At 37.5% G+C, this 13,118-nt stretch overlaps 1 protein-coding gene across 1 annotated transcript in view; it reads left to right on the top strand.

Annotated features, from left to right (window-relative positions):
* Nucleotides 1-9,802, top strand: part of LOC149248826 (putative prolyl 4-hydroxylase 3) — an 87,574-nt gene extending 77,772 nt beyond the window's left edge. Inside the window, exon 8 of the mRNA XM_089458562.1 lies at nucleotides 9,280-9,802. The gene's annotated coding sequence lies outside the window, so the exon portion shown is untranslated. The remainder of the gene's footprint in view (nucleotides 1-9,279) is intronic.
* Nucleotides 9,803-13,118: the final 3,316 nt, after the last annotated feature.

Raw genomic sequence — 13,118 nt, 5'->3', positions numbered from 1 at the left:
ATGGGATGTTGATCCAAAGGATGATGCATAGGTAGATATGGAGGAGAGACTTGATGAGAGACAGATGGGGTTGGTTGGTGTGCCACTTAGCATGTTTGAGAATGCTAGTGATTTAGATTCAGATGGTGATATGGTTGATCCTTATTTGTTCATGCAGTAGCTAGATGCAGAGACTAGCAGGGCATTACCTTGAGGCTTGAGCAAAATTATGGTCGTTTATATTTCGATGTGTTGACGTTCTTATGTTATTCTGACTCTATAAAATTTTGACTCTTGATGTATCAGACTTGACTTTTATAATTTTATGTCAATATTCACTGTTCAGTATTCAATGTTCATAGTAGGAAGTGGAACATCAATATGGTTTAAACTTTAATCATAATGTATGATGTATGATTATAAATTATAATTTTAAATTTATATGATATTAGATAATGATATTGATATCAATGATCATGCTTTGCAGCGTTTCAATTCAAACCCAATTGTCATAGTGGACTCAATTTATAAATTATATTTTATATTTTATATTTATAAGCTTTTAAGATCTTGACGTCCCCCCACGTTTCCTAAAAATTGGTAGGGAGCTTTTGCATAGGCCGCTCCCGCATATCCTCGCTCCCTCGCCCCCTCGTCCCAGAGCCTTGGTGGAACATTGGGTTGAGTATTTGATTTGGAGGTTGAAAGGATGGATGTAACTTGATTGAGATTTGAAAACCAACTAGAGGGTGCATCCAACTATCGTCCTTGGAAGGAGAGGATATCATTGGTGTTGATTGAGAATGGGAGATCAACATGTCACCCCTCCCGATCCTAGCTTACTGGCCATCCATAACCAAAAGGATGTGAGAGCTAGAAGGATTATTCTGAATGTGGTGAAGGATGATGTAATCCCTCATCTTTCCAGAAAGAAGATTGCCAGGGACATGTCAGAGGCTTTAGCAATATTATGTCAGAGTGATACCCATAATAGGAAGATGGTGCTAAAGGAGAAACTTAGGAGCACCAAGATTTCCAAATCAGATACTGTAGCATCTTATCTCACAAGGATCTCCCAAGTTCATGACGAGTGGGCTACAATTGGGGAGGTCGTGTAAGATCAAGAATTGGTGGAGATGACCTTAAATGGCTTCACTAAGCCATAGGCTCCCTTGATTAAAAGGCATTGTGGTATGTGAGAACCTATGTTACTGGGGGAGACTGTGGAATGATTTCATCCAAGAGGATATTCGAGAAGAATCTCTACAGGTTGGCCAACACAAGGGTGATGATGAGAACCTTGCCTTTGTCAGTCAAGCAAGGAAGGGCAAGGGGAAGGCCAAGAAGAATTCTGGAGGAGAAGCTACCTCAGGAGCTGAAAAGGAGCGACATGGGCAAAGTAAAATACTTTGCATGTCATAAGTTTGGCCATTATGCAAGTCAATGTCTGAGCAAGAAGAAGGGAAAATGGAAGGCATAGATTGCAACTTCAACAAATTCAGTGAGTTTGCCACCAAATTCAAGGAGCTCTCATTGGTGTATTGTCTTTTCGATACCATAGCCAAGGGTGCATGGTTCGTGGATAGTGGTGCTTCTTGTCATATGACGGGATCATAGGAGTTGTTCACTAGTATTTCGAGGGTGACTCAGAGCTACATGTGGAACTTGGGAACGATGCTAGGTGTGCAGTAGAGGGGGTTGGGTCTATTCAATTTTAGTTAAAGCAAGGAGAGTCTTTGGAGGTGATAGAGGTACTATATGTTCCAGGGTTGACCGAGAAACTTCTAGTAGTCCCAACCATTAAGGACAAGGGGTATGAGGTTTATTCTGAGATGGGTATGTACTTATCAGGCAAGAGCTTCTAGTTCAAGCACAAGACCCCTGATTGAGCACAAAGAAGGGAACTTGTACACATTGAAGGGTTAGCTTGTATGCGTCGTGGTCCATGATAGTAATAGTTTGTGCGAGTTATGGCATAGGAGAATGGGTCACTTGCAAGACAAAGCTTGACATATATTGAGGGAAATTGTGATTGGTATTCTAGACTCTGGAGTTCAGTGTAGAGTAGTAAGGTGTGTGCAAGGGTCGCACTCTTGGCACGTATGCCAAGACGACATTTCCTAGCAATAGGTCCAAGGGCATATTAGATCCAATACATTCAGATGTGTGTGGTCTTATATCAATGTCATCCTTGAGTGGGTACAACTATTATGTGACATTCATTGATGATTTGTCCAGGAAGATGTGGATCTATTTCATGAAGACCAAGGATGAGGTCTTGAGTCAGTTTTGGGATTCTAAGGCTCTCATGGAGAACTAGATTGGAGGAAGGTAAAAGTTTTGAGGTCTGACAATGGGGGTGAGTATACCTCTAATGAATTCAAGAATTTCTGCAGGGAGGTTGGAATCAAGAAGGAGATGATAGTGCCTTACAACCCATAGCAAAATGGGGTTGTGGAGAGGAAGAATAGGGCCATCATCAAAGTTGCCACAACAATGATCTATGATCAGGATATGCTCATGTTTCTTTGGGTAGAGGCTTGCAACATGACAATGTATATTCAAAACCATAGTCCTCGTAAGGTCTTGGGGCACAAGACTCCTGAGAAGGCATTCATAAGGGTGAAACCAAAGGTTGCGCAGTTTCGTACCTTCGAGTGTCCAATATATATCCATGTACCTTTAGAGAAAATGATGAAATTAGAGCTCTACAAAAGGGCATCTTTGTGGGTCACAACAAGACTGCAAAGGCGCACAAAGTGTGCATTCATTCACAGGGGAATACTGTGGTGAGAAAGGATGTTAGGTTCAAGGACAGTCGAGCCTTTATGAAGGCACATGAAGCCCTTTTAGTAGTGGCAAAGGATAAGGAGTAGGAGGCTTTGAAGATTGAGGAGAGACTAGCACCACCATTAGCTATGACTCAGTTTTCAAATCAAGAGGAGTTGGAGGTTCCATGTAGTTCTGTCAGGAGTAGGCCAAGATGGCTTGAGCAGACATCGAGAGATGCTTAGGAACATGTGGAGGCTTCTAGGAGGACTTTCAGGGAAAGCAGACCACCATAGAAATTTTCCAGTTATTTGGGGCTTATGAGTGACATAATGATTCTAAGTCTTCCAATTTCGAAGAGGATGTAGATTAGCAAGTTTGGAGGGTTGCCATGGTGGAAGAGTATGCCTTCATCACGAAAAATGATGTGTGGGGCATTGTACCCAAGCTAGAGGGGAAATTAGTGGTTAGCTCCAAATGGATCTACAAAGTCAAGTATGTTGCGGATGGTAGCATTGAAAAGTACAAAGCGAGGCTCGTGGCCAAATATTTTTCTCGGGAGGAGGTAGTGGATTATGAGGAGACATTTTCTCCAAACGCCAGGTATATTTCTATTAGGGTTGTTATATCTATTGCTTAATAGATGGGGTGGAGGATACATCAGATAGATGTGAAGACAACCTTCCTCAATGGGGTGATCGAGAATGTGTACATTGAGCAGCCTTAGGGCTTTGAGGTGCATGGGAGAGATTCTCATGTATGTAGGTTGAAGAAGGTACTATACCAACTTAAGCAGGCACCAAGGACATGGTACTCAAGGTTTGATGGGTATCTACTAGGCATTGGCTTCACTAAGAGTGAGGCGGATCACAACTTGTACTATGTACTAGTTGGCGATGATCCACTCATCTTTGTTCTTTATGTGGATGATCTCTTTCTTACACAGTTAGAGAAGCTCATAGAGATGTGCAAGCAAGATCTTGCTTCGAAGTTTGAGATGGACATCAGCATGATGCACTTTTATCGTATTGGAGGTGTGGCCGCAGATAGGTGAGATTTTCCTGAACAAGGAAAATATGCAGTTGGTATCTTGAGGAGATTTAGGATGTTGAATTGTAGACCTATGTCTAGACTCTACAACCATGATTACTAACCTAATAAAGTTAAATGGTTTGAGTTAGAGTTGGTGAATCCCACATTGTACAAAGAGTTGATTGGTTCTTTGATGTATTGGGTCAACGCTAGGCCAAATAGAGGCTTTGTTGTGAGTACTCAACCAATTTATGATGGAATCACAGAGGGTGCATTGGGTTGTAAGAAAGGATGTGCTTAGGCATTCATGAGGTACATTGGGGTATGGGTGAAGGTATGTTAGGAGTGGTGGAGTGCTCATAGAGAAGCTCAATGGGATGTGCAAGCAAGCTCTTGCTTCGAAGTGTGAGACGGACATTAGTGTGATACACTTTTCTCGTATTGGAGGTGTGGCTGTAGACAAGTGAGATTTTCCTGGACAAGTAAAATATGTAGTTAGTATCTTAGAGGAGATTAAGGATGGTCAATTTAGACCTATGTCTAGACTCTACACCCATGAATACTAACTTGATGAAGTTAAATGGTTCTGAGTTAGAGTTGGTGAATCCCACATTGTACAAAAAATTGATTGGTTCTTTATTGTATTGGGTCAACACTAGGCCAAATATATGCTTTGTTGTGATTATTCTCAACCAGTTTATGGTGGAACCACAAAGGGTGCATTGGGTTGCAGGAAAGCATGTGCTTAGGTATCTATTAGGTACATTGGAGTGGGCAAAAATATGTCAAGAGTGGTGGAGTGCATTTGCAGAGCTATATAGACCAATGTTGTGAAAAGCGCGAGTGGGATTAAATCGGCGCGGGGAACGAATCGGAAAAATCGGGAAAAAAGCGGAAAAAGCGGGAAAAAATCGTTTGGTACAAAAATATTCATTTTTTTTTTCATTTTTTTTAATATCTAAACCATCTACAACATAAAATAAATACAATGACACATAAATATGATAGAAAAACTAATATATAAGATGTTTAATATCATTTCTAGCGCTAAAATCACACATAACATTGAATCATGTCCTGAATAGTAAGTCCTGACTCCTGAGTCCCAACTTAGCCTCAAAATATCAACAAAAAATATGATAATGTATCTCATCATGTCATAATGTCATATACAATAAAATGAGGTCTAATCCTATTGATTTCCTCTGCTCCTCTTGCGAGAAAATGCCACAGCTTTCCCTTTCCCTCTAGATGTAGATGCTGGTGCTTGTGCTGGTGGAGATGGCAGTGGAGTCTGATGTGCTCTAGAAGCTAAAGAACTAGAAGTAGGAGCTATAGGAGGTAGACCACGTCCTCTACTGGTGGCAGGGGTAGCCCGAGCAAGTGGTGTCACCTGGAAACGTTACAATCTCCCAATCCTGAAATCCTGAAAAATTGATAAGTCTGCTGGATTTTAAATGAAATCTAAAATTCTACTTTCCCCATATGAAATCCAATGAGGCTGGAACCACTCTCAAACATCCTGAGTCATTTCATGGTAATGTTAAAAATTTAAGTAAAAGGATGAAAATGAAGATTAAGGAGAATGTCACTTTTACTTTAAGAATTTAACATTACCATGAATGGCATATCCATACTAGGGCCTAGACTTAATCATTAAGCTGCCCCACTCAAAAATTATTTGTTTTTTTTCAAAAAAATTGCATGAAAAAACCCAAATGACCAAATGAAAAACCAATTTTTTTTTTATAAAATCGTGCTGTCCTAGCAACCCCGAGCTTTTTTTGGAAAAAATCGCGCTTTTTTCGAAAAAAGCGCGCTTTTTCGGAAAAAATCGGCAAAAAAATAGCCGATTTTTTCGTGTAAAAAGCGCGATTAAATCGGCGCGGGGAAAAAGGCGCGATTTTTTCAAAAAAGCGCGATTTAATCGCGCTTTTCACATTATAGACTCAGATTTGGCTAGGGTTGTAGTGGACAGGAAGAGCACCTTAGGGTGTTGCTTCAACTTGGGGTCAACAGTGATATGGTGGTTTAGTTGGAAGCAATCTTTCGTGGTACTCAATTTAGTAGAGTTTAAATACATGGTAGCGAATTTGGCAAGTTGTGATGCCATTTGGCTTTGCAGGGTGCTCACAGGGTTATTTGGTCTTGAGTTGGATCCCACTATGATTCTCTATGATAATTGGAGTTGCATCAAACTCTCGAAGAATCGAGTGTTTCATGATAGGTCCAAACATATAGAGATCAAATATCACTTCATTAGAGATAGGGTTTGGAAGGGAGTTGCAAAGCTCTAGTGTATCTCCATAGATATTCTCACCAAGCCTCTAGTGAAGGGAAAGTTTGTCTCCTACAGGGATAAGCTAGGGTTGGTGTAGATACTTTCCTTGCTAGGAGGGAGTATTGATGTTACAGCAGTGTACAGGTACTGCTGCATAGGCTAGTTGTCAAGCATGCATGAGTGGTCCAAGACTCTCTAGGTACTTGCTCATGTTGAGTAAGTGACTTTTATGATTTTTTTCTCAAGTCTAACTTAGGAAAAAGCACATTGACTAATCAATTAATTAATGTTGTCTATTGGATATAGTTATTCAATCACTTTAGTGAATTAGATCTAATCTCTACCGTTGATCTAAGTGGGTTAGGATTTAATCATAACCATCCATCACTTTGGAGATTGAGGGTTAGGGTTTTGGCTCAATGATAATTATAAAAGAGAGCCTAAGGGAGGAGAAAGACACATTGAATCATTGAGAGAGTGAATTTGTCAAAAGAGAGATTCAAGACTGAAGAGAGAAAAGTGTGCAGCAAGGAGATTTCAGTGAGAAGAATTTGAAGGGGCCAAGATCTTGGAGAGAGGAGACCGAGACTTCTAACGAGAGGCTTGCACAAGGGGTGCTGTACGGCCTAGGTGAAGGGTGAGTTTCTTCCCAGTGCACAAGGGGCCATAGAAGACTGATTTACAGGTTGGAGAAACTGAAAATTGTAGGTTCTATTTTACTGTATTTTTTGTGTATTTTCTGAGGGTCATTTTCCTTGTTAAGGGAGCCCTTAAATTTTACTGTAATTTTCCTTGTCAAGGAGAATTTGGAGGGAGAAAAGTTTTTCCATGTTTGTGACTAATTTTTATTTAAATTCCCCTGCAAATTATTTAAGTTAAAATACCAGTGTATTTTTATTCAACAGTTTTTCAAAAAGATAATTCACTGGGTGAAAACATTTCTGGACATAAAATAAATTGCTAGGAATTTAAACCAAATCTGGTATTGGAAAATTAACAGTATCATGTTCAAATGGACAACTGTGATCTTTTCCTTATTTGGAAAACTATTTAGAGAGAAGTGCCCTTCTAGCTGATTAAAAAGCCCTTTTAAGGCGTTTTCATGTTTCTTTCTTTTGAACAACATAATGTCAAATTTTGCTTGTGCCTTGAGTGGTGTCTATCCTTTGAGGGGTTGGCCTCTTGAAGAAGATGCACCTACGATGGCGATTTGTTGCAAAATTTGAGTGAATTCATTGGTTTATTGTACTACTAGTCTATGGCTAAGGCCAACTGAGTCAACTTTGATATGTAGGCTCAATAACCCTCTTGGGAGTGTGCCTTACTTATGTGGCCCCCAAAGTCCTCTTGCAAGCATGGCCTACTTGAGTTGTGAATACATGAATCTCATTTGTAATATCATCTCGTGTGATCATGTGATCTTGGGATCATTATTTAGCCTATGGGAATCATTCTTTTATACAAGTGATTTAAATTCTACAGGTACTATATCTTTATCACTCTTGTTCTGTGGATTTTTTTTTTCTCTCTTGTTCATCTTTTGACAGCTCTAGCATGTTTGTTTAGTGCTGTTTTGTCATTTACTTTTGGAGGCTTTAGCATCAGTGGTTGGGTTCCATTTGATCCCCTCATTCTCTTGTGATCTCAACAAAGATATATAATTGGTGAGGAATCACCAATGCATTTAGTTGCTGAATTGCATTTTCATGCTTAACAGGTCATTAAAATATTTTTTACCGTTTCACAAGGAATTTATGGGCTTTGTATTGAAAAATCCTTTTACAAATTTTTGATAGTAATTAAGGACCCTTGAATAGGGAAAATTTTAAGGATGAAAAATTATCTTGAATTTTAAAAACATTTGCGAATCTCACTAGTCCCTAATATGCAAACTATAAAATGTTTATTCACGTATTTGCAAAATTTTTCAAATTTATAATGATTTTATATATATTCTCTATATAATGTTGGAGATTTTTAAGGTAAACTAATTTTATATTCTAAAATTTGGGCAAACAATTTTTATAAAAAATGGAAATTGGCGAATCTTTTTTTTGGAAAAATCATGGAAAATTAGCCCACCCACAAATATTAGCCCCTAAAATTTTCCATCCGGGCCTTGAATCTCAGAGATTCTTGGAATGGGATATTCCGAAATGGCTATGGATCCATAGAGTTATCTTTGTCTATGGTGATGTGGACTAAGTGTTGCTTCCTCCTTTTGTAGAGCTTGTCTTGAATTTAATTTGCATACATGTTCTCTCATGACAGTTTGAGCTTCATATGGTTTTCATGCTCCTTTTCTGATTTGCAATAGACTAAAATTTGATCTAAGGATATAAGGACAGATTTCTCCCAAGGATAGAAATGAGTGGCAACATACTCTAAAACTACTCTTACGGATGTGATTTTCCTTGACTTTGATATCACTATCGGGTCCTCAATTCATTCATGGAATAGACCCTTATTCTGTTTGTTTATTGGTCCATGCTTAAATTGCAAGAAGGGGTCACTTACTGTGTGGAGAACAAAGTTCAGATCTTGTGGACACCTTTCTCACAATTCTCTAATGTGGTGCCTGGCAATAGCTAAATATTAACTTTTGCACCAAATAGATAGGAAGCGTTCACAACGGTGTCATTCAACTACATTTAGTCTAATATGCTATCTAACACGAGTGCTTTCCTTAGAGAAACACTGGGCCTTACAATACCTTATTAAGCAAGTCTTACAGCTAGTCTTTAACTCCCGATAGTTTTGATGGTGACATTCAAGTGTGGTTCTCTCAGAACTAAATATATTGGGTAATCAAATCACAATGCAGACAGTTCCATTGGCATTAAGTATGCTGATTGGACAAACCAAAGCTACATATCGATAACTATTTGCTATATCACCATAGAGATTATAACTTTTTGGTTTTGTACACTACAAAGTTCAAAGTCATGCAATATTTTGATACCGGAAGTTCAATTCAAAGCATGCTATCATGTGCCTCACATTTGAAAAATATTATAGGGAGGATTCTGCGGGATATATCAGAAAACACGCTTGCTTTCATTCAACTTTTGTTCTGTCTTGTTTGATATTCAAGTGTGGTTCTCATAATATCATGCCTTGGAAAGGTTCACAATATCTTTATTTATTTCATTTACTGCAAGTTCCTTCTCTTGTGTCATTGACATGGACATCCTGATTTAACATGTGGTAATTTGTAGGTGTTGAGTATTGAAGCATTTGCAAGAATTCTTCACCATCAATACAAATTATGGAAAATGTTCTGGAAATATCCGTTACCTCCTCTATAATTTGGACAAAATATGGAGCTGAGCTCAAATTATGTTGTACAGTTTTGACTAGAATTAAGGTGATCAAGTGGTCCATAGATGCAGAGTTGGGATCAACTTTTGAGGCGAAGTATTTTTTTATGGTAAACATCCTATGTCTAAATCACATCTCATCGAGCGAAGGAATTGGGCTACTCGTGCTGATAATACTTCAGTTTTGGAGATATCATTACTTTTAATTAATTGTGCAAGAATATAATGTCAAAACTTATCACAGATCCTAGTATTACAACCTAAGACAGCTCTTCTTGTCTATCATGAAAAACTTTGGGCACAGGGATTTCCATCATTATGGCATGTTCTTTTTTCCATCTTTGTTTCTGCTACACATGAAAACTAGAACGTAAATTTAGATGCTTATAAATAATGGCTTAAAATCCAAGATTTGTTTTTATCTATTTATATTGAAATTGTATGTATGTATTTTAGTATTGTGAAGCCATATTAAAAGCAAAAGTAACGTGTTATTGATGTAAAGCAAAACCTTTTAAGTTCAAATCTTGCTAGCAGAAGTGAATGTGCTGTTTTTGACTCAAACCGTTTAGTAAGACTGAGAATTAAGAATTGATGGATTGCGTTGATACAATTTTTGTTTGGATATGACTAATATACTATATATAATCAAATACACCGAGCTCATGGGATGTAAGTGAAATTGCTACGTTTATCAAGTATTTATAGGGGTCATTTTATCTCTTCAAGGTTGATTTTCTTGAGACAAGTCTTGTAAATTGAACAAGAAACATATCCATTTAATGCACGTCATCTGAGAAATCGAAAAGGCATATTTGAGATGTCTGGATAAAATTAACGTTAGCATCAAATTAACATTAGCATCGGGAAAATTTTAAGGACGGAAAATTATCTTGAAATTTAAAAACATTGGCGAATTTCTCTAGTCCTTAATATACAAACTATAAAATGTTTATTGATGTATTTGTAAAATTATTCAAATTTATAATGATTTTATATATACTTTCTATATAATGTTGGCGATTTTTAAGGTAAATAATTTATATTTTAAAATTTGGGCGAATCATTTTTTATAAAAAATGGAAATTGGCGAATTTTTTATGGAGAAAGCATGAAAAATTAACCCCTGCTAATATTAACCCCTAAAATTTTCCATGGTTAGCATCCATCAATGGTTTTGAAATTTGAGGCTCATTATGTCATTGCGGATGAAGCAAAGTATGAACTTGTTCTAAGTGAGCGTTATGGATGTGTTCCAAGACAATGCAGACAAAAGTCATCACAACGGAACATCCAGAGTCGCAGTAATTTCTTAATTATAATGGCTTAATCATGAAGGATACGTAAATGGATGTGTTCGAGGACAATGTAGACAAAAGTCATGACAACGGAACATCCAGAGCGCCAGTCATTTCTTAATTATAATCGCTTAATCACGAAGGATACGTAAGTCGTTTTGAAGTAGGGTCGTCATATCATTGTGTGTGGAGCAATGTATAAACTTGTTCTAAGTGAGCTTTATGGATGTGTTCCAAGATAATGTAGGCAAAAGCCATGGCAACAGAACATATAGTGGCAATCATTTCTTAATCATAACAGCTCAATCGTGAAGGATGCCTAAGTTGGAGCAATGATTTGCCTTGTAAAATAATTTTGACAAGGAAAACTATTAATTTCTTTTAAGGTGATTGTTTTAAAGATATTCGTGTTTGTTGGCAAATATTGCAAATATGAAAGGGTCGGGGAACCAATTTCTCAAATACTTTTGCTTTTGGGGCAATGCTTTGCCGTATGAAAAAAATGTGGACGAAAACTATACATTTCTTTCGAGGTATGTTAACACTAAAAAATTGAAGGGTTCAAATGTCAACTAGGGAAGGTACCATTGTCACCTCATACAACCATTTGTGCCTCAAGCTACTAGTTTCAGTGGAAATCCCTAGATGACTTAAGTGTAAATATCTTAGTTTTATTCACAAAAGATACTTGAAATCTGCGAATTAGTTTGCTGTAATTTAATTGTCAGATCAGATTTCTGCTAAGAAATCGATGTGTCACGAAACCAGTATGCATATTAGTGTATATTTATGTTGATTCACTTTAATTTGTGCATGTATGTGATAAACGCTTAAGATCTGCACGTAAAAGTTGCGTATCTACGAGTATTAAACTGAGAAACTACAAATTAAATGGTTATTCTAGGTTTCGTCAATTCAGAAATTTCAAATTAGTAGATCAAACTCATCAATAAGATAATAATACACACACAAAAGTATGTCAATTTATGAGTACTTAATCTGAACACCAATCTTTGAGTACTTCACGGTATGAACTATCATTTCCAAAGAATTCACTTATCAAGCTCAGGGACAATGTCACATGAACTCAAGGGGAGTGATCTCCAATCCCTAATTTTTTTTAGCTCAATCAACCAACTTGAAAGGACTTGGAGAAAATGGTTGTGTGAGTGGACTCCAACAAATGATCAATAAAAAACCCTCATCAGCTCTGTCTCTCATACATTGAGAGTAGAAGTGTACATAGAGAGCCTCTTAGAATAGAATGAAGCAAGAACCTTGATCAGCTGTCTCTTATAGATGGAGAAGGGGATTTTACATGGAAAACCTCTTAGAATAGAATGTGATAAGCAGGATGAAAGCCCAAGGAAAACACCCCTCTTATTCAAAGTCATTGAAAAACCATTGAAAAATCTTTTGATGGGGTGCCCTTCTCTTGCCAATAGTACCCTACAAAGGCATTGAAAACTGTTTGGAATACTTGTATCTATGGAAAGAGGGGATAGGAATAGTGTTGTCAAGGAGGGCATACCTCTTCTCTAATGCACCATGAAGCTTAAATGATTCTCCCAACTTGTCGAAGAAAAGACAAAGGGTGCATCCCAAGATAGAATCTTGAAGTAAAACCATATTATCCCAAACGTACAAGACTTTTGCTATAAGAGAAAAGTCAACAAGGCAACTTTCTCAATATGGCTTTTTCACAAGGAGAAAAGTCAAGGAGAACTTTTTCACATGGAAGGCTCTTGCTTTTGAAAGCAAGACAAGTGAAAAACTTCATTCTCAGTTACACTAGTTAAAAATAATTGTTGTGTCAACCATCTATTAATTTTCCATGCATTGTCAACAGTGCATGCCTCCTTGGGCTCTAGAATGTGGATCAACACATAATGGCACACAACTCTAGATCAACATGGGACAGGGCCATCAAAAAACACATATTGAAACTAGATTGAGTCCGAGTCACTTATCTCAAGCGCTAAAAATAGGTTACATCATAATTCTAAAGTGTCCACGGTCATTAGAAAACTGAAACCCATTTTTGCTTCTAGAAAGGTGAGCCTTGCATTGAATATTTTTTAAAATAACAAAAAGCATAGAAGCATGTGTTCTTTGATTGTCACTAAAATTGGCACCCATGCAATGATAGTGCATGCCTCCTTGGGCTCTAGAATGTGGATCAACACATAATGGCACACAACTTTAGATCAACATGGGACAGGGCCATCAAAAAACACATATTGAAACTAGATTGAGTCCGAGTCACTTATCTCAAGCACTAAAAATAGGTTACATCATAATTCCAAAGTGTCCATGGTCTTTAGAAAACTGAAACCCATTTTTGCTTCTAGAAAGGTGAGCCTTGCATTGAATATTTTTTAAAATAACAAAAAGCATAGAAGCATGTGTTCTTTGATTGTCACTAAAATTGGCACCCAT

This window comes from Pinus tabuliformis, chromosome 7 (genome assembly GCF_031772625.1).
Source record: "Pinus tabuliformis cultivar Carrire ecotype Pingquan chromosome 7, CPIR1, whole genome shotgun sequence".
Classification (NCBI taxonomy): domain Eukaryota; kingdom Viridiplantae; phylum Streptophyta; class Pinopsida; order Pinales; family Pinaceae; genus Pinus; species Pinus tabuliformis.
This window is presented reverse-complemented; position numbering and strand designations above follow the sequence as displayed.